Source organism: Sus scrofa, chromosome 4, assembly GCF_054392235.1.
Source record: "Sus scrofa isolate SSC_HxYL_T2T_F1_AM1 chromosome 4, Sscrofa_HxYL_maternal_Yorkshire_Landrace_v2.0, whole genome shotgun sequence".
NCBI lineage: Eukaryota > Metazoa > Chordata > Mammalia > Artiodactyla > Suidae > Sus > Sus scrofa.
The window spans coordinates 130,940,324-130,960,371 of NC_139386.1; the positions used below are offsets into that span (position 1 = coordinate 130,940,324).

General features: G+C 43.5%; 1 long non-coding RNA gene across 1 annotated transcript; it reads left to right on the forward strand.

Moving 5' to 3' along the window:
* The first annotated feature begins 96 nt into the window (after positions 1–96).
* Positions 97–17,502, forward strand: LOC146404271 (uncharacterized). Its single transcript, XR_014844833.1, has 3 exons — positions 97–210; positions 14,131–14,281; positions 17,388–17,502. It is a non-coding gene; the product is annotated as an uncharacterized LOC146404271 (long non-coding RNA).
* The last annotated feature ends 2,546 nt before the right edge of the window (positions 17,503–20,048 follow it).

Here is a 20,048-nt window from a genome sequence, read left to right on the forward strand (position 1 = left end):
GTTGTTCTCCTTTGGCTTGTTTTTCAAGGCGGCGAATTCTAAAACTGTTATGCTGACTTTTACTATATCAAAAGCTGTTTTATGTTATTTTTCCAGTAAGTTATATTTCTTGCCTCGTCATAAGAAACAATATGGATTATACGTTAAATATACAAGCTGCCAGACTTCATCCCAGAGCTCCTGATTCAGAGTCTCCAGTGGACAGAACTGGTAATTCTATAGTTTTTAAAAGCACTCCAGATTATTCTATAATCAGGGCGATTTTAGAAACACTTGGGTAGATAATAGGTTCTCTTTATAAGTGATTAAAACAAGAGGCAAATTTTGTAAAAGTGCTTACCTGGAAAATTATGTGTATATTAAATATATGTAACTCAAAACCCTGTTACATATACTGACCACTTAAAGGAGTATAGTTGCTGAGTGTTCTTTCCATGAAGTGAATAATAACTCTGTTTCCTATTTTGTGAGTTATGTTCAAAATATGTTGGCTTTATTTATTCCTACAGAATGAGCCATACAGTAGAACGTTGACAAAAATCTTTGATGGGTTAGGAGTTCCCATTGTGGCTCAGGGGTAATGAACCTGACTAGTATCCGTGAGGATGTGGGTTTGATCCGTGGCCTCACTCGGTGGGTTAAGAATCCGGTGTTGCTGTGAGCTGTGGTGTATTCTAGCAGCTGCAGCTCTGGTTCCATCCCTAAAAAGACAAAAAAAAGTCTTTGTTGGGTGAAGTTTTTTCAGAAGTTTTTTTTTTTTTTTCCAATTAAAAGGTCATGAGTTGGCTGTGTTTATCTCATCTGTAATGTTACCGTGATGGTGGCTGCCTCATAGGTCTGCAGTGAGAATTTACTAAGCCGCTGCAGAGGCGGTCCTTAGTGCAGGACTGATAACGCAGTAGGTGCTCAGTGAATTGCAGCTGTTTGTAGGGAAGAGAGAGTGTCCTTAACAGCACTTGAAATAGCACTCTGGGAAGAGGTGAACTAATGCAATATTCATTCGTCATGTTTGAGTTGCATCCAGTTGCGTGGGACTTGACAAGGGAGCTCTTGAGTTTCCACAGATTATCACGCACGGAGCAATTTAATCCTAGACCTCCCTCCTAAACATACCGCCTCACGCTTTCCGATACCAAGTCCCCTTCACGCCCATCTCCTCCTCACTAACACTTCTTTGGGTTTTGGTCAGAGTGTACTACAATTTTAATATTACCTCAAGTAAAACGTGATTATAAAATAAGGCTTCTGCTTATGCTAATAGGTTCTAAAGCCAAACACAAATGATTGCTGAATTACCCGCTCTTTTGGTTTGGGCACAATTTACCCCTTACTAAATTACGCCAAACGTCTCTTTACCGAGACCTCATTTTTAGAGAACACCCTCAACAAGCACAGTAGGGAGCCACCCTTTGAGGACCCCCACCTAGAAGGAGAGCCCTGGGCAAATGGGCAGCGTTTACCAGCGCCTCCTAGACAGCGACAGAGTGTGTAGGGAAGGCACCAGTGCCGAGGAGGTCGGGCGAAGAGGAGTAAACTCAGCTTAGAACTAAGTAAGCAGGCTAAGAATTTAGTGTGGGTTTCAGTGAGTTGATGGAACCAACAAAACATGAGGAAAATGCTGGCATTTCTTATCTTTTTGGTATTTCAACTCCTGGCTGCCAAGACCCGGCTACTCAAAGTGTGATCCAAAGTCCTGTCACATGGGAGATCAGTGGAGCTGGTTAGAGGTCTCAGGCCTCACTCTGGACCTTCCTGAGTCAGAATCTGCATTTTGTTTTGTTTTTTTAGGGCTGCACCTGTAGCATATGGAGATTCCCAGGCTAGGGGTCGAATCGGAACTGCAGCTGCCTGCCTATACCACACAGCCACAGCAACACCAGATCCATGCCCCATCTGTGAGCTACACCACAGCTCACGGCAATGCCAGATACCTAACCCACTGAGCGAGACCAGGGACTGAACCCACATCCTCATGGATGCTAGTCGGGTTTCCGCTGAGTTACAAAGGCAACTCCAGAATCTGCATTTTAACAAGATCCTCAGGTGATCCTGTCACATTAAAGTGTGAGAAGCCCTTGTTTTAGTTGGAAAGGAAAAGGAAGGAAGTGGTATCAGAATTTGAAGAGAATCCATTGCAGAAGACGAGTATAAAAGAGTGATGAGGATTGCTTGGTTTTCTGCACATACATTTCCCGTGTCAGACGTAACGTGGTGGTATCGCTCTTGTTTAATGGCCTTTCAGTATAAGTTGTTTTCTTCACCAACTGTGTAACTTATCTTTATAATTCTCATACATCAACTGGGTATTTTGTTATGTAGCTTGAAAGGCACTTAGATGTTCTGTAAAGTTTTCTTTTGAATTAACATAATAAAAGCAAATAATTCAAAAGAGTAATCTTTGTCTTATTTTCACATTTCAATTTGGAACCCTTTCCCTAAACTAATGTATGCCTTACAAACCCCTACATACTTCAGAAAAACAAATGAAACAAACCAAAAAATCGAAACTCAATATAGCATTCTGAAAGATTTAGAAAAATGTGCATAAAACTGCAGTCACAAATTATATGTTGTGGCTATAAAATTTTTTATTTAAAAAGGAATTGAAATTCAGCTGACATTCAGCCTTTTGCCTGAAGTACCTCCTTAGGAGAGTAGTTGGCCTCAGTCCTCAGAAACGATGCGTACCATAAGGTCATGAAACACTTTTTTTTTAGTTTCTAAATTGATGAGTTTGGAAGCGTAAACATTTTACCATTTAGATTTTATTTAAAAACCAGAAGAATTTTACGAAAGTATTTTTTCTCCTTTCAAGTTTCTTAAAACTTTAGCAGGATGGGGGAGTGAGGGAGGGAGTGGGATGACTGGGAGTTTGGGGTTAGTAAGATGCAAACAATTACACTTAGAATGGACAAACAAGGTCCTTCTGTACAGCACAGAGAACTGTATCCCATCTCCTGGGATAAACTATGATGGAAAATATTTTAAAAAGAATGTTTATATATGTATGACTGAGTCACTTTGCTGAGAAATTGGCACAACATTGTAAATCAACTATAATTTTAAAAAAAATTAGCAGGACAAATTATCCAGGTTGCAGGTTATCAAAAGATCAACTCTGTGAAGTCCACATTTTAAAAAGAGCTAAAACCCTAAAAACAATAAAAAGAGCAAAACAACATAAAAGATTCATGAGCAAGTCTCTAAACGTAAAAATTGAGGCAGAATGGAAATTAGTTTTTCTTTTTAATTTTTTTTATTGTTATTTCCTCAATACAGTTTTTTTCTATTGTATAGCATGGTTACTCAGTTATACATACATGTATATATTCTTTTTTCTCCCATTATCATGCTCCATCATAAGTGACTAGACATTGTTCTCAGTGCTACACAGCAGGATCTCATTGCTAATCCATTCCAAAAACAATAGTTTGCATCTATTAACCCCAAGCTCCCAATCCATCCCACGCCCTCCACCTCCCCCTAGGCAACCACAAGTCTATTCTCCAAGTCCATGATTTTCTTTTCTGTGGAAACGTTTATTTGTGCCATATATTAGATTCCAGATATGAGTGATATCATATGGTATTTGTCTTTCTCTTTCTGACTGACTTCGCTCAGTATGGGAGTCTCTAGTTCCATCCATGTTGCTGCAAATGGCATTATTTTGTTCTTTTTTATGGCTTAGTAGTATTCCATTGTATATATATCCCACATCTTCCGAATCCAATCATCTGTCGATGGACATTTGGGTTGTTTCCATGTCTTGGCTATTGTGAATAGGGCTGCAATGAACATGTGGGTGCATGTGTCTTTTTTAAGGAAAGTTTCGTTCAGATATATTCCCAAGAGTGGGACTGCTGGGTCATATGGTAGTTCTATGTATAGATTTCTAAGGTACCTGCATACTGTTCTCCATAGTGGTTGTACCAGCTTACATTCCCACCAACCGTGCAGGAGGGTTCCCTTTTCTCCACACCCCCTCCAGCCCTTGTTATTTGTGGACTTATGAATGATGGCCATTCTGACGGGTGTGAGGTGGTATCTCATGGTAGTTTTGATTTGCATTTCTCTAATAATCAGGGATGTTGAGCATTTTTTCATGTGCTTGTTGGCCATCTGTATATCTTCCTTGGAGAAATGTCTATTCAGGTCTTTTGAAATTAGTTGACACAACCCACTCATCTGCTTTCATCTTCATTTGTCCTCGGGCTTGATTTGTGATCAGTTTTTTAAATTTTTTTCATGTACCTGGTCATTTTCTTGGCCCTTTGATTTTTGGTTTCCTTTTCCACTGAGGTTCGGGTCTTTTCATGCTCCTTATTTTTCAATGTGGAGATTTTATTTGTTTTCCTGACTACTTTTTTTTTTAATTGTTGAGAATAGACTTTGATCTCTCTTACCTTTTTTCCCTCCTGGTGTTATTTGGGCTTTTGCGAGCACATCCTTTTCTGAACTTCAGAATGTTCTTTGCTGTATGAACACTTACTTTCTGGGTTTCTCTCCTTTTCTTTGTTTCTGCCTTGGTTTCTCTCTCAGAGCTCTGTGAACCTCTCCTCCTATCTCTCCTTCTCGATGTCACCCTTCTCTCTTGCTGGTTGCCTCCCTCCCCTCCTGTGCTCCTCTGTGTCTGTGGGACTCCTTGTTTCTGCTGCAAAAGAGACCTGTCCTGGCTTCCAGGTGGCACGTCTCTGCTCCTGTCCCCAGTTCTCTTTTGCTCTCTGGTTCCACCACTGTAACTTCTGCCTTCAGTTGTATCTTGTTTTCTTCTCCTAGAAGAAGGGTGCAATGAAAACAACCTTAGAGGTTTTAACTCAAAGTTTCAATTCACAGAAGGGAAAACTGAGCCCTCCCACCAAATGCTAAATTACTTGCTCATAATTTCTCAGCTAATACATAATGGTAGAATCAGAACTGAGCCCAGGTTGGTTCCAGATGTTTCGTACTTTAGTCCTAATGGTAAATGCTATAGCTCATGCTCAGTTATGTAAACTTTTAATCGTTTAGTCAGAAATGTAAAATGTGCTTTACTCCACTCTCTTCTTTAAATGTATTAAGAAAATCTTTTCTACCTATGAGCTGTAATAACTCAATTCCAAACACAGTTTGACTCCTGGTTGTTGATATACTTATGTTTTTGAAATACTGCACACACTTAGTGTACTCTGTGGTATATGTAGATTAGAATGCTCTTGCTGTTACACATTACTGTCTGAAAAAAGCCGAATAGCTTATTGTTGTTCACCGTAGTCCTAGGAAGATGAATTGACCAGGTTGTGTTTCAAAGGGTTCATAGATGATCCAGATCGCAATGATCAAATACACCAAAAACATTTGGATCTTTAAAGTTTTCAAGGTTTTTAAAAAATTACCATCGTCACTTTCAAATTGTATCACTGTCTCTGATTTCTAGATTCTACATGAGATTTATGGTGTCTGGTCTTGTTAAGGAAGAAACATGCAGACATAGTCAAGTTTTACAAAGAGGAAAGCTGCACGTTCTTTTGGATAGTGGATTATAAACAAGAGTGACGCTAGAGGAGGGAATACATCTGGGGAGGAGCAAGAGACCTCTGAGGGAGCATCCTGACAGGTTAAGGAAGGAGGAAAGAAGCAAGGAAGGGGAGGAAAGAAAGGAAGCACCCTCATCTGGCAGACGCTGTCAGGCTCGTTTCCATGCATGCACCTTTCGTGGTTCATAATTCAGGGACTTCCCGTAGTGGCTCAGCGGGTTACGAACCCGACTGGTATCCACGATGATGAGGGTTCGATCTCTGGCCTCACCCAGTGGGTGAAAGATCTAGTGTTGGCATGAGCTGTGGTGTAGGTCGAAGACAAGGCTCAGATCCCGAGTGGCTGTGGCTGTGGCGTAGGCCGGCAGCTGCAGCTCTAATTCAGCGCCTAGCCTGGGAACCTCCATATGCTGCGGGTGTGGCCCTAAAAAGCACCAAGAAAAATTAATTTGTGTTGAAAGGAAGTTATAAAGTCAAACACTTATCAATAGTATATAAAGTAACCCATGTTTTTAACTAAAGAAAAATATTTTAATTGGGAGGCTTATGCTGTGTAGAAAGTTAAATATTTAAAATGTAAGATTAGATGAGAATAAAACATACATCCCGCCCTACTTTGGTGTATTTTTATATGTTGAACTATGTTGTTTGGGGCTGCCTTTTGGTTTACTGTTGCTCCCTCATTGAAGCAGCCGGATTGGGATGTAGAGAATCCTCAAGGGAGGGTGTCAAATCCTGGATTTTTTAAATCTCAAAAGCCAAGATCCAGATTGAGGCAAAGGAACTGGAAAAATAGATGATGGCTAAAATCTGTTTTCCCCGTGCCCCAGACTGAAGACTCTACACCTGTGGAAAAGCAGAGACGTCAGAGGAAAATAAAGATGCTTTGCCTCTGAAAAAGGACCTGTGCCCAGCTTTGTCCTGGATTCACCTGAAGTAGGGTGTGGTGAGGATTAGGGAATACTAGAACCCACCTCTGCATAATTCCGGAGTCTCAGGAGCAGAAGGAATGGCCATCTTCCTACTTCCTCTGAGAAGGAGATGAGGCCCCTCCGTGGTCGATGGCACGGGAGCAACAGAGGAGCAGCGTGTGAGAGAGTGGAAGATAGGGACGATAAAGCTCACAGGGTCCCTTTGGGCCCCAGGACAGAAGGGAGCATCGCAGAAGCAGGTCCTGGGAGCCAGAGGCTAGGAGGGGCCGAGCAGGGCCCTTCAGGGCCCCATGCCTACTCTCCCTCTCCCAGCATCGCAGAAGCGGGGGTCCCCGCACATGGAGGACGCAGGCGTGAACCGTGTGGACTGGCCTTCAGGACGAGGATGTGCCCTCACCAACAGCAGCACGGAGAGAACATGACAACTGACCCAAGGGGACAGCCCCCAGCACATGTGTGCAACCATCCCAGCGTAAGGGAGGGACACCTTGAGTTTGACTGGGATTGTTTTCCAACATCTAGGTGGGGGACTTGACATAGAAATGAAAACTTAATGTCCTGCGCGCCTGAGCTAAGGGACTGAGATGTGTGTCCACTATATTATTAGTAGCGATAGATTTGTGCAAGAAGTCTCTTTTCTTTTTCTTTCTTTTTTTTGCCTTGGGATGAATGTATCTTTTTTTAATTACCCAATGAATTTTATTACATTTATAGGTGTACAACAATCATCACAACCAAATTTTACAGCGTTTCCATCCCAAACCCTCAGTGCATCCCCCCCACAACCTGTCTCATTTAGAAACCATAAGTTTTTCAAAGTCTGTGAGTCAGCATCTGTTCTGCAAAGAAGTTCATTGCGTCCTTTTTTCAGATTCCACATGTAAGTGATAGGATTTGATGTCCGTGTCTCACTGTCTGACTGACTTCACTTAACACGATAATTTCTAGGTCCATCACGTTGCTGCAAATGCCGTTATTTCGTTCCTTTTAATGGCTGAGTAATATTCCATTGCATATATGTACCACATCTTCTTGATCCACTCCTCTGTCAGCGGACATTTAGGTTGTTTCCATGTCTTGGCTATTGCAAATAGTGCTGCAGTGAACATCAGAGTACATGTGTCTTTGCGAGTCGTGGTTTTCTCTGGAGTGGGATTGCTGGATCAAAAGGTAGTTCTATTTTTAGTTTTCTGAGGAATCTCCATACTGTTTTCCATAGTGGTTGCACCAATTTATATTCCCACCAACAGTGTAATAGGATTTCTTAATATTATTAGTAGCAAATAATGTCTTTTTCTGATTCAAAATGACCTATCAAAAACAGTACAAAAGATCAATCTCAATTGGTGTAAAAAGTCAGGTCTGAGTCTCAGGTAGATGCTCAAATGTTAAATATACTAAAAAAAAAAAAAAAATCCGGAATTCTCTTGTGGCATGGCAGGTTAAGGATTTAGCTTGTCACTGCAGCAGCTTGGGCTCCTACTGTGGCGCAGGTTTTATCCCTGGCCAGGGAACTTCCACATGCCGTGGGTGCAGCCAAAACAAACACAAAAACTTCTACCATAACTATTAGCAGCTCTTGCTAACATGAATGGATGGGTACTATGTGTAAGCATCTGGCGCATAGAGCATAGGTGGCATATTTAATCCTTTCAATGATCCTATGAGGTAAATTCTCTTGTTATGTATATATGTTATACAAGAGGAAGCTAAATAAATTGTGAGCAGTCACAAAGCTTGAACTTTGTGCAATTCAAGAATCCTTTGCATAACCATTACGGCATTCTTCCCAGAATGAATGAAATACGGACTAGTATTTAAAGTCACATAAAATCATCAAAATCCATGTTTTTCCTAATCTTGAGAGTTTTTGTGTTGGAGAATTTAAGAAAACTCAAGAGTGCTCTTAGCCAAGATACTGCCTATAGCTTCCAGGTCCAGTTTAACTCTAGTTTGCGAGAGGCAGCGCTGCTGTGACCTTCTTCCTAGATAGCTTGGCCATTGTCCTGGGCCTTTGGCAGGTCACCTGTCAATACCAGCAGACATCTCTTCTTCCCATTTGGCCCTGAACCTTCTGATCATTATTTTGATTTTTGGTTTTGGCCCTTAAGCTTCTGTACTTTAACCTGCTCTTTGTCCTGCCTCCGGGACGCTGGAGACGATTTGTTTATCTCTCCTAAGTCAGTGACTTCATTTTGAAGCCTGACGTTGGATTTTGGAGAGAGAGAAAAAAAAGGAGGCCCTGTTTTCATCAAAATCCTTTTCCTAAAGGCAACTTGGTTTTGTCTGCCAGTCTACGCCATAAAGCTTCTCTCTGTTGTCAGTGAAAATCTAAATAAGAAAGAGAAGACAGCCAGTTTGTTGTGACCTTTTTTAGGATCGGAGGACTTCAGTAACATCTGCTTGAAATATGACTCTTGTCTTGCCATTTTCTCCCACAATAAATAGAGGTATGTGATTTTTTTCCATATCTCTCATCTAGGAATATATTGTTTTGAAGAAAAGTTTGCAAGTTAAACATAAATCTTACTGAGAGTATTTGATATCTATCTTATAAAAATATGACTGAATACAGTTATTCTTGAAGTTCTATTTTTATCCTTAAATTAAAGCTTAAAGAAAGGAAAGGGATTATCAGTTATTATTAGATTTTTATGTTAAAAATTATGAACTTTCAATATATAAATTTCAAGTTTTTCCCAGTAGGTTTTATTACTTCCTCTGATTGTCTTTTCATTTTCCTGTGCTGTCCATCAACCGTTTCTGAGCCTTCTGGGATTTTCTTCAATTTCTGTTTGCATTACAATGTCAAATTTCTTTTATTTTAAATGATTTTAATTTCGTTTTTAATATATAGTGAGAACACACCGTAATAAGTTCATTTCGCTACTTTTCACTTTCAAAATAACTTGTCTTTTGAAATTTTTGCCTCCTAAAATAAGTCAAGGATCTTAGAGTCTTCACAGAAAGAAATGTTTTCTATGTTTATAGAAGAGTTCCATATGTCTACTTTTCTAAAGTAGAGGTGTTTAGTGTAACAGACTTTTCAGTGTAATAAATATTTCTCTGGTTGGATATTTCCGTGTACAAAATTATGTCAATTAATTTGTAGCTTTATGCTTTTATGGTGGAAGAAATATTGTTTTCTTTCTTTTTTCCTCATAGTAAAAAGAATGTTATTGGATTTTTTTCCGATTACGAAAGTAGCATGGGCTTATTTATAGTACCTATACTGTAAAAAATCAGTAGACTATTACATGTAGCAACATAAACTAAAAAAACATAGTACTAGGTGAAAATGTTAAGTAATAGAATGTGAAACTATCTAAGTAAATTTAAAATATCTGTACAAAAACTAAAAATATATTTTGTAGAAACATCTGCAAACGAAAAGATTTACATAAATGCCTTAGAATTGCTGATGCCGGTGGTTTGGTGATCTGAGTGGGAAGTGTGGGTTAAAGAGTAAGTTTAAGGTAATACAAAAATGTGCAAAGAAGTTAAAACCGCCCTCAGTCATACCACTTGGTGGTAATCGCAGTTGGCACATTTTGGAATATTGTCATCCAGACCCACACACGCGTGTCCACATGCACACACTTTAAAGTGGGCTTGTAGTCTGTTTTTAATCTTCATTTTCATTTAGCAATGCAATATAAATGTTACGCACAATCATTTTTCATGCAGTATGTGCACAGATGTGCCCAACCTATTTACTGACTACCCTGCTGATGTATGTTTAGATTGTTTCCAGTTTTTAATAACTGACACTGCAATGAACATTCTTACACATATTATTTATTTGCCTTTCACGAGAAATGCACATTTAAATTTTTAAAACAAATTGTCAAACTGCCTTCTAGAAACACCATTTTTGCATTTCCAGTATAAAACTTTCTGATTCCTGCAAGGTTCCAAAACTTAAAACACTTCACAGCAAACCAACAGAAACAAAACTATCTTTATATTCCAGGCAATCAAAATGTCCAGATCTTAGCAACAGAGTAAATTTACTCAGAGTTCCTTCTGTTCCAGGGAGACCAAAGACTAAAACCAAGTTATTAATGTCAGTGCAAACTGATAATTTAGCACTGCCTTCTTCTGATCTAAGTGTCAGGAATTGTGTGAAGTACAGCAAAAGAACGCAGCAAGGATGCCCCCAGAACTACCCCTCCTCCCATTTATAGGTATTCTGCTCCGTACAACACCAACTTTTTTGCACTTATGTATGTATCAGAATCCTAAAATTTTAAAAATGAAAGCCCTTAGTTACTAAGAGTGACTGTGATCTAAGTAACGGTGAGCTTTTCTGTTTATCACCCTGATTCCTAAAGTGCCTTTTAACTTTTCTTGGAGGTCCTGACTTTGTTAGTAACCAACCTTATAACCTAAACAGTCCAGCGAGTGTTCAAACACAGCTACCAAAGTAGATGGGGGGAGGGGGTTTCCAGTGCCCCTCCCCCACTATCAAGAGCAATAACTCAACAAATCCTTGTTAGTGCGTTACGTCACGGTAACAGACCAAACGTGAAATGTCTGGGACCTATCAAATACTCATTAAGTGGCAGCTGTTGACAATATTAAGATAAAGTATGGGAGGTTGTTGAAGTAGAGAGAAGCAGAGAGCAAAAGATTTCGGAGGGTCCTGATGGCTGGTGAGAAGCCCAATGTAGGTGCTGGGGCCATCGTGAGTCTAAAAACTGGAGTTCCCGTCATGGCTCAGCAATAACAAACCCAACTAGTATCCATGTGGATGCAGGTTCTATCCCTGGCCTCGCTCAGTAGGTTATGGATCCAGTGTTCCCATGAGCTGTGGTGTAGGTCGCAGACACAGCTCGGATCTGGTGTTGCTATAGCTCCGATTCAGCCCTTAGCCTGGGAACCTCCATGTGCCTCGAGTGCGGCCCTAAGAAGCATAAATAAATACATAAATAAATAAATAAATAAAATAATGTTCATGTTGACAGGTTAGAACAGGAAAGGAACGTGCTTGAGTTGGGCTCAGCATTCAGGGATATCCACAGCTCCCTGGATGCAAAGTACCGGGAGGCTTTTAACAAGGTGTGAATGTGAATTATCAATGCCCAGAGGTCAGGTCCTTAATTTTTTTCTCCCCAGTATCACAGCCACCCCCAAACCACCCTGCAGAAAGAATGGCTAAATCCATGTTTTCTTAATACTACTCTGTGGCACGAATTTAAGTTGATAATCTCTTTTCGTGGCACACGCTTATTAAAAGGGAATTATTCAAAGCCCTCAGAGTGGTAATTACTAACTTGAAAGCTAATTGACCTAATTAATGGAAGATGGGTTAATGGCTCTATGGTGCCCAAAGAAGGACATCTTCAAATGAGAGAAAAAAGAAACTCCAAAAGGAATTTCTCTAAGTGAACATCCTTAAATTTAGTGTCTGATTTATTTCCTGCTCACAGATATTATATTGCTGCATATTATATTGCTGGAGTGGCTGAGCTGGGATAAAAAGAGATAGAGAGACTAATTCTCTGAGGATTCCGAGGAATACTCTGTTCACTCAGGGGGAGGCACTCCATAAATTACATTATAACAACAGTGCCTCTTTCTGATAGCGTAGCACTGCAAGAAGAATTCAACATGACAAGAAGTCAAATTTACTATCCTACTGTTCTGATTCTCTTGGTGATGTGATAAAGTGCGTGCTGATACCTGCTTTTGATTTGATTAACTCTGGCTTCTCTGAATGCCTGCTTGTCCCGTTTGAAGTATTGACTGTAAACTATAACTTGGTGCTGATAAGATCTGGGCCCTAGGCCTGGGGGAAAGGATGCATAATCCACACCTGTGGTAGACAAAATAAGGCCCCCAAAGATGTCCACATTTTAATCCCCCAAATCTGGGAACATGTCACGCAACATGGCCAAAGGGACTTTGCAGGTGCGAAGTTGAGGATCTTGAGAGGAGGAGATTGTCCAGGCTTATCTGGGTGAGCCCTGGGTGCCCACAGGACCCTGATAAATGAGAGAGGGAGGTAGGAGAGCCACGGGCAGAGGCGATGGGAGGGTGGAAGCCAAGCTCAGAGCGAAGGAATGAGGGAGACAGAGGTGAAGATGCTGTGCTGTGGCTCCGATCCTGGGGAAAGGAGTCACGAGTCAGTAATGCAGGTGGCCCCGAGACGCTGGAAAAGGCCAGGAAGTGGCTTCTCCCCTGGAGCCTGCGGAGCAGAAGGAGCCCTGGATTCTAAGATCAGGTGACCTGGGCGTTAGCCCAGCGAGGCTGACTTTTTGGACTTCCGACCTCCAGAACTGTGAGTAACAAGTGTGTGTTGTTTTAAGCCGCTAAGTTTATCATCACCAGTTAGAGCAGCAATAGGAACTAATGCACCACCTTGGAGCTCATGGCCGCACTGAAGTCATTTTCACTGACCTGAAAGGACTTTCCGGTGCCTACAACCAAAGACAAGGCCATGACCATAAGCCAGGGAGGCCCTGCCTCGGAGGGTCTCCTGTTTATTGAGAAACAGTGTTAGGGAGGGGTCCTAAGTCTGAGAAGAAACCGGTCCTTTGGTGAGTTCCTTCCCTCTCCCAGGTTTTACAACCCAAAAACGTGTTCTGAAAAGGTATTTACAGCTATACACAGTGTCTTTGAATCCACGAGGGCTCTGTTCTCTACCCAGAATAAAGCAAGAGCAAGCCACTGCGAGGGTGAGAACACTCACCAAGCCCTGAGCAAGTGGTGATGTGTCTTCACAAGCCTCGGCTATGGCCCTGGGCTGATCGGGAGGCTCGGAAGGAGCTTGGGGTGGAGGCAGCTGATGAAACCTCAGATGGGGCCAAGGAATTGAAGAATGAGGGTAGTAACAGCCACTGCTGTAAGGAGCTCTTACCTGGTGTTAAGGAATATTCACATTATCCTGCCACCCCATTCTTACTCTCTCTGTTTTTTTGTTCATTTGATTTATGGTTTTTTTGTTTTCTTTTTTCTTTTTCTTTGCTATGCGCACGGCATGTGGACATTCCTGGGCCAGGGATCAAACCCACGCCCTAGCAGTAGCCCACACCACTGCAGTGACAACGCCAGATCCTTAACCTACTGAGCAAGGCCAGGGATAGAACCCGTGTCCTCATAGATGCTCGTTGGGTTCGTTAACTACTGAGCCAGGACGGGAACGCCACAGCCACCTGTATTGTAAAAACCTTTATGAAAAGATTTTATTCAAAAGCAAGATCAGGAGTTCCCGTCGTGGCGCAGCGGTTAACGAATCCGACTAGGAACCATGAAGTTGCAGGTTTGATCCCTGCCCTTGCTCAGTGGGTTAACGATCCGGCGTTGCCGTGAGCTGTGGTGTAGGTTGCAGATGCAGCTCGGATCCCGCGTTGCTGTGGCTCTGGCGTAGGCCGGTGGCTACAGCTTCGATTCGACCCCTAGCCTGGGAATCTCCATATGCCGCGGGAGCTGCCCAAGGAATGGCAAAAAAAGAGACAAAAAAAAAAAAAAAAAAAAAAAAAAAAAAAAAAACAAAAGCAAGATCAGCATAAGTCACTCATGTGGCTTTGCTTTCCATCCCTGGAGATGTTCAAATACAGAAGAAAACAACTTGCCAGGACCTTTTTAAAGGGATTTTGCTGTAGCTGGGATCTGTACTAAACGGCCGTTAAGATTCTAGGATCACTCGTTCCGAGGGGCCTAATGTGTTCTTTGTCCTACAGCTGGAGCATGGCCTGAGGACCAGGAGATGGTTCAGCAGAGTCCACTGTGATGAAGACGAGTGCATCTAAAGAGAGGCCAAAAGGCCAGAAAGCAGGACCTTCCTTGTCGCTGATCGGAGATGAGGAGGAGACGTGATGCCTGCAGAACCTGGTAGGCAGCCCAGCCGTCACTCACCCTCTCCCCGTTCTGAGGCCTGGGCTGGGCTGGGGCAGGTGGACCCATCACGCCTCACCTGGGGCTGATGTGGGTGTGGACCTGACGGCAGCACATCTGCCCCCCACCCGCACCCCCGTGCAATGAACTTGACTCGAGCTGCCATCTGCTTGCAGGAGGCTTGACATTAACATTCTCTTTCCGTGACTGTTTCATGGGGAGAGACACTCAGAGAACAGTGCAGGCTTTTGAAAAGGGATAGAGCGTGGCTGGTCGCAAACAGCTTCTCTCCGTTTTCACTGAGGGGCCTCTTGCAAACTTTCATGTGCATGCACTTTGCTCGGGGATCTTGTTAAAGTGTAGATTCTGACTCAGCAGGTCTGGGGTGGAGCCTAGAGTCTCAGTTCTGAAGCCCTCAGGTGGTGAGGGTGATGCTCAAACCCACAGTTTGAAAAGCAAGGGAGTAGCAGAGTTTTAATTGCAGTGGGATGGACATGGGGTAGCAGGGGTCACCGCTAAGGCTGCTCGCTGGAATCGCCACAACACTGACGTCCAGCCTGGTTCAGAGCAACTAAATGGGAATCTCCAGAAATGAGGCCTGAGCAGCAGCATGTTCTTCAGCTTGGCAGTGACTCTTCTCTAGACTGACTGGTTAATATATCTAAGGAGCTTCATAACTAATAAGCTTATATTTTGTTAAAAACAAAAAAAAAGGGAGTTCCCATTGTGGCACAGTGGAAATGAATCCAACTAGTACCCATGAGGACACAGTTTTGATCCCTGGCCTCGCTCAGTGGGTTAAGGATCCGGCATTGCCGTGAGCTGTGGTGTGGGTCGCAGAGGCAGCTCAGATCCCGCGTTACTGTGGCTGTGGTGTGGGCTGGCAGCTGCAGTTCTAATTCATACTCTAGCCTGGGAACCTCCATATGCTGCAGGTGTGGCCCTAAAAAGCAAAATAATTATACACACACACACACACATTATATATATAAGAAGTTATATGTATTTATGTTTTTCTATATATAAGAAGCTTTGTGATTTATACATACTTATATAAATTATGAAACTTGGAGTTCCCTGAGGCTCAGTGGGTTAAGGATCCAGCATTGTCGCTGCAGTGGCTTGGGTCGCTGCTGTGGCACAGGTTCGATCCCTGCCCCAGGAATTTCCACATGCCATGGGCACAGCCAAAAAATATATATATAAAACTTCTTAGGTATCACTGTATACATATGTTTGAGTTATAATATGTGTATAGTATAACACGTAAATAATTGCTGGGGGGCAATTCCTTTAAATCCGTATTACACATATAAAATGCAGATATTGGAGCAGCTCCTGAATCACTGTCTTCATTGGAAATGCGCTTGGCAACTAGTATCTAATCTGTGCTTTAAGAAATGCCATTCCAAATGTGAAGACTTTCCTGATACTATTAGACAGTGGTTCTTGTATGTCACTGCATTGGAAGCAAGCCAGTGTATGCCACGTTATACCCACTAAGATGGCTATTATTTAAAGAACAACGACCAAAAAACCCAGAAAATAACCTTGTTGAGAAGTTAGAACCCTCTGCACTGTCGGCGGGCATGTAAAGCGGCGCAGCTCCTATGAGGAACAGTATGACGGCCCCTCAGAAAGGAACCACAGAGTCACCAAAGGACCCAGCAATTTCGCTTCTGGGTATGTGCCCCGAAGACTTGAGAGCAGGGTCTTGAAGAGATACATTCATACGCGTACAGATGTACTCGTGGGTGGAACAGAGCCATCTTCAGGTCAACTTCGTCTCTGGCATTGTTTACAGCAGCCAGAAAGTGGGGGGAACCCTGCTATTCAACAGATGAATGGACAAGCGAAATGCTTTACAGATACAATTAGAGAGCATTAAGCCTTAAAAAGGAAGTAAGTCTTACCTAGATTGCAATAGGAATGAACCCTGAGGACATTAAGCTAGTGTAATAAGCCAGACACGAAAGGATGACTGCTGTATGATTTCACTTACACACTTAGAGCCGTCAAATTCACAGAGACGGAAGGTAACTTCTTATATATATAACATGCGTGTGTGTGTGTGTGTGTGTGTGTATAATTTTTCTGCTTTTTAGGGTCGCACCTGTTGGCCAGGGGCTGGGGGGCGAGGGGGGGGGTGGAATCCGAGGTTACTGTTTAATAGGTGCGCCCTATTAAACCATACGCTTTAGGAGTTCCCGTCATGGCCCAGTGGTTAACGAATCCGACTAGGAACCATGAGGTTGCAGGTTCGGTCCCTGCCCTTGCTCAGTGGGTTAAGAATCTGGCGTTGCCGTGAGCTGTGGTGTAGGTTGCAGACGCGGTTCGGATCCAGAATTGCTGTGGCTCTGGCGTAGGCCGGTGGCTACAGCTCCGATTTGACCCCTAACCTGGGAACCTCCATATGCCGTGGGAGCGGCCCAAGAAATAGCAAAAAAAAAGACAAAAAAAAAAAAAAACCAAACAAACGTTTTAGTGATGCAAGATGGAAAGAGCTGTGGAAGTCGATGCTGGTAAAAGCTGCTTAGCAGTGTATGTATTCAATAATACTACTAAACTGTACACTTCAAGATGGTTAAGATGGTAAGTTTTATATACATTTCAGCACAATTTTTTTTAAAAAGTAAACCATGTAAAATCTTAAATATACCAAGACCAACTTTGTACTTTAATCTAACATAGATCATATTATTACTACTTCGTATTTTGTGCCTTTTACAATTTTGACCCTGTTAATAATATTGTGAGATGCCCAGGGCAGACATGATCTCTCTCTTTTTTTTTTTTTGGCCAGGCCCACAGCATATGCTGAAGTTTCCGGGTTGGGGATGGAACCTGCGCCACAGCTGTAACCAGAGCCACAGCAGTGACAACACTGTATGGATCACTTGCTGGGACACACAGGAACTCCGGATTTTAAAATTAAAGAAACTGAGGAGTGCCCTTATAGCGCGCGCAGTGGGTTACGAATCCGGCACTGTCACTGCCATGGCTGGGGTCACCGCTGTGGCACAGCTTTGATCCCTGGCACAGGACCTTCCATCCATATGCCTTGGATGAGGCTAAGTTTGTTTTTGTTTCTGTTTTTTTAAAGAAACTGAGGCTCAATGAGATGAGACTAGAGACCAGAACTCCCGACTGAAGGATCAGGTATCACTTCCTTCCAAATCCTCCCCGGCCACGCTTTGCCCCTCGTGGCTGGATTTTTCAGGTGTGTGTGTGTGTGTGTGTGTGTGTGTGTGTGTGTGTGTGTGGTTTCAGTTATTTCCACTGATGTTGTGCTCGGATGTTTTGGCGGTGATAAGCACCTCTGAGAGACTGATGGCTGCATTGTGAACATCTCTGATACGTGGTGGGGATGTTTGTCTCTTTGCCAAGCTGGTGACAAGTCATGACAGTATTGTCAGCTAGCGTCTTGGCTGATTAGACACATTTATCAGACAGTGTAATCATCTCATCGCCACTGTGCTCATTGCTCACGCAGCAGAAGTGCAGCTCCAGGAACAGTCTGTTACTCTGACAAGGATAATAGGTCATTATTACCAAATCAGCAGCACTTTGAAAGTAAATGCTTTAAAAGTAAATGACCTGCTAACCATCATTATTTATTTTTCATAAGTGCCTCAGGTTTGTCTTAGCATCTAACAGCAGGAGACAATTGCCCTGTAACATTGTTCTATTTTTTTTAGCCTGTCTTAAATGGTCTTAAATGGTAAATAGAACGTTTCTGCGGACCCCAGTAGGAGCCTGGATGGTTATATTGGAGCAGAAATAGGCAGTGGGTAGACTTCAAGTTAGAGGCCACCAGATGCTTATAGGCTTTTCGTTTCCCATCCAATTCTATTGAAAAAGAAGGGCCAGCAAGGAGGACAGGAGTGGGAGGGAGAGAGGAGGAGGATACGTACTTACTCCATGAATTAAGGTGAGGCTTGTTGTTTTTGTTTGTCTTTTTAGGGCTGCATCCGGGGCTTATGGAGGTTCACAGGCTAGGGGTGGAATGGAGCTGTAGCTGCCAGCCTATGCCACAGCCACAGCACTGCCAGATTCGAGCCGTGTCTGTGACCTACACCACAGCACCCTGCACATCAGATCCTTAACCTGCCAAGACAGGCTAGGGATCGAACCTGCAACCTCATGGATGCTAGTCATGTGCGTTTCCGCTGCGCCAGGACGGGAACCTCAGGTGAGTTTGTAATGGTCTCTTCGTGCTGGGCCATCAGCGTGTACAAACAGTCGTCTATGCTGCTGTCCATTCCCTACGAAAAGTGTTTTCAGAGGGACGCATAACTCAGGGAAGGAAAAGTTCTCCACTCGCGCAGGATTTCCCGGCGCCTCCTTCCATCGGACAGGACAGCCTGGGGGCGCCTGGACACCTGCTCTGACCCCCTGGCAGGAGGCCCTGCTCAGAGCAGCCCCAGTGCACTGGAGCCCGGGTATGAGCACGAACGGCGGAGCCTGGACAACGCCCGGGGCCGCAGGAAGAAGGCGCCAAGGAGCGAGGCCGCTGGGTGAGGGGCCCGCTTCGTAACTGAGAACCGTCCTCTTAGAGGTGGCCGCTGCTTTCAAAACAAAAAGCAGCTTGTAACTGTAAAAGGCTATGATGGCTTTCCCGCTCCCCCACCCTTTTAGAGGCAAAACCTATTTATGAGGCTTTATTAAGTGCAAATAAGTCCCTCGGCTTCAACGGAGAAGCAGCAGCTGCTGAAGATGTGGTCATTTGCATATAAATGACATGATTTCAGCTCAGAGAAGAATATTGAAAAATATACATGTCGACAATGGAATCCTGCTAGATTCACACATATTAAGGTCAGATACTGTCATTTTTAAGGCGGCTGCAGGCTGATGGCTGCATCATTATCACACCTTCCACTCTGTTTGGGTTAGATGAGTTTTATCTTCTATGAAATGGAGGATTTTCATTGTGAATTAATTAGACTACATGCTTCCCCCCTAAACATGAGAACATTTAGGTCAACAAGCTAAATGCTCTACAAATGGGTAGGCTCCGGGACGGCCAAAGTTACCAGCGCAAACTTGGCTTTCTGTACAGCGAACACAGGCCGTGTGCCCAGGAGTCTGCGGGGAAGAGACGCTGCTGCTTTGCGTCTTCACTCTGCCCTCTGCAGGGGCAGCCTTTTTTGTTGTTGTCGTTGTTGGTTTTGGCGGGACCAAAGGAAGTGCCAGGTTCCATATTCTAAGATGTTTTCCAAGAGACTGGCTAAAAGATTAGCGGGGAAATTACTGGAACGCAGAAGCTCCTGCAAATTTGCCAGACACCCACCCTAAGCCCTCACCCCATGGCCTGTGGCTTGAGCTTCACAGCCGGTAAGAGAAAGATCCCAGAATGGTCCACTGTGTCCCCCCACGCCCCCCCACCCCCACCCCCATCCCGCGTCCTCCCCTCCCACCTCCCCATCCTCCCACCCCGCCCGAAGGAAAAGAGGGTTCCTCCGAAATCGACCCCAGATTTTGGCCCTGCCGCCCTCCTGGTGCTTATTGGCTCCTTCAGCACCTGCAAACTAGAAGCTTGTGCAGAAACTGCTAGTTGTGCACCGGCCCCTCTGAAGGCGAGAGAGACATACACAGCACTCCTTCATCCTGCCACCCGGGTCCGCGGCCCCCCAGGGAGAGCAGCTGCCTGTGGACGCTGGTCCCTTACGACAGATAACTTCAGACTTTCTTGCAGAAGAACAGTACCTTGCGATCCTTTAAGTGGCAGACCTGACGCACATCGATTCAGCATTTGATCACG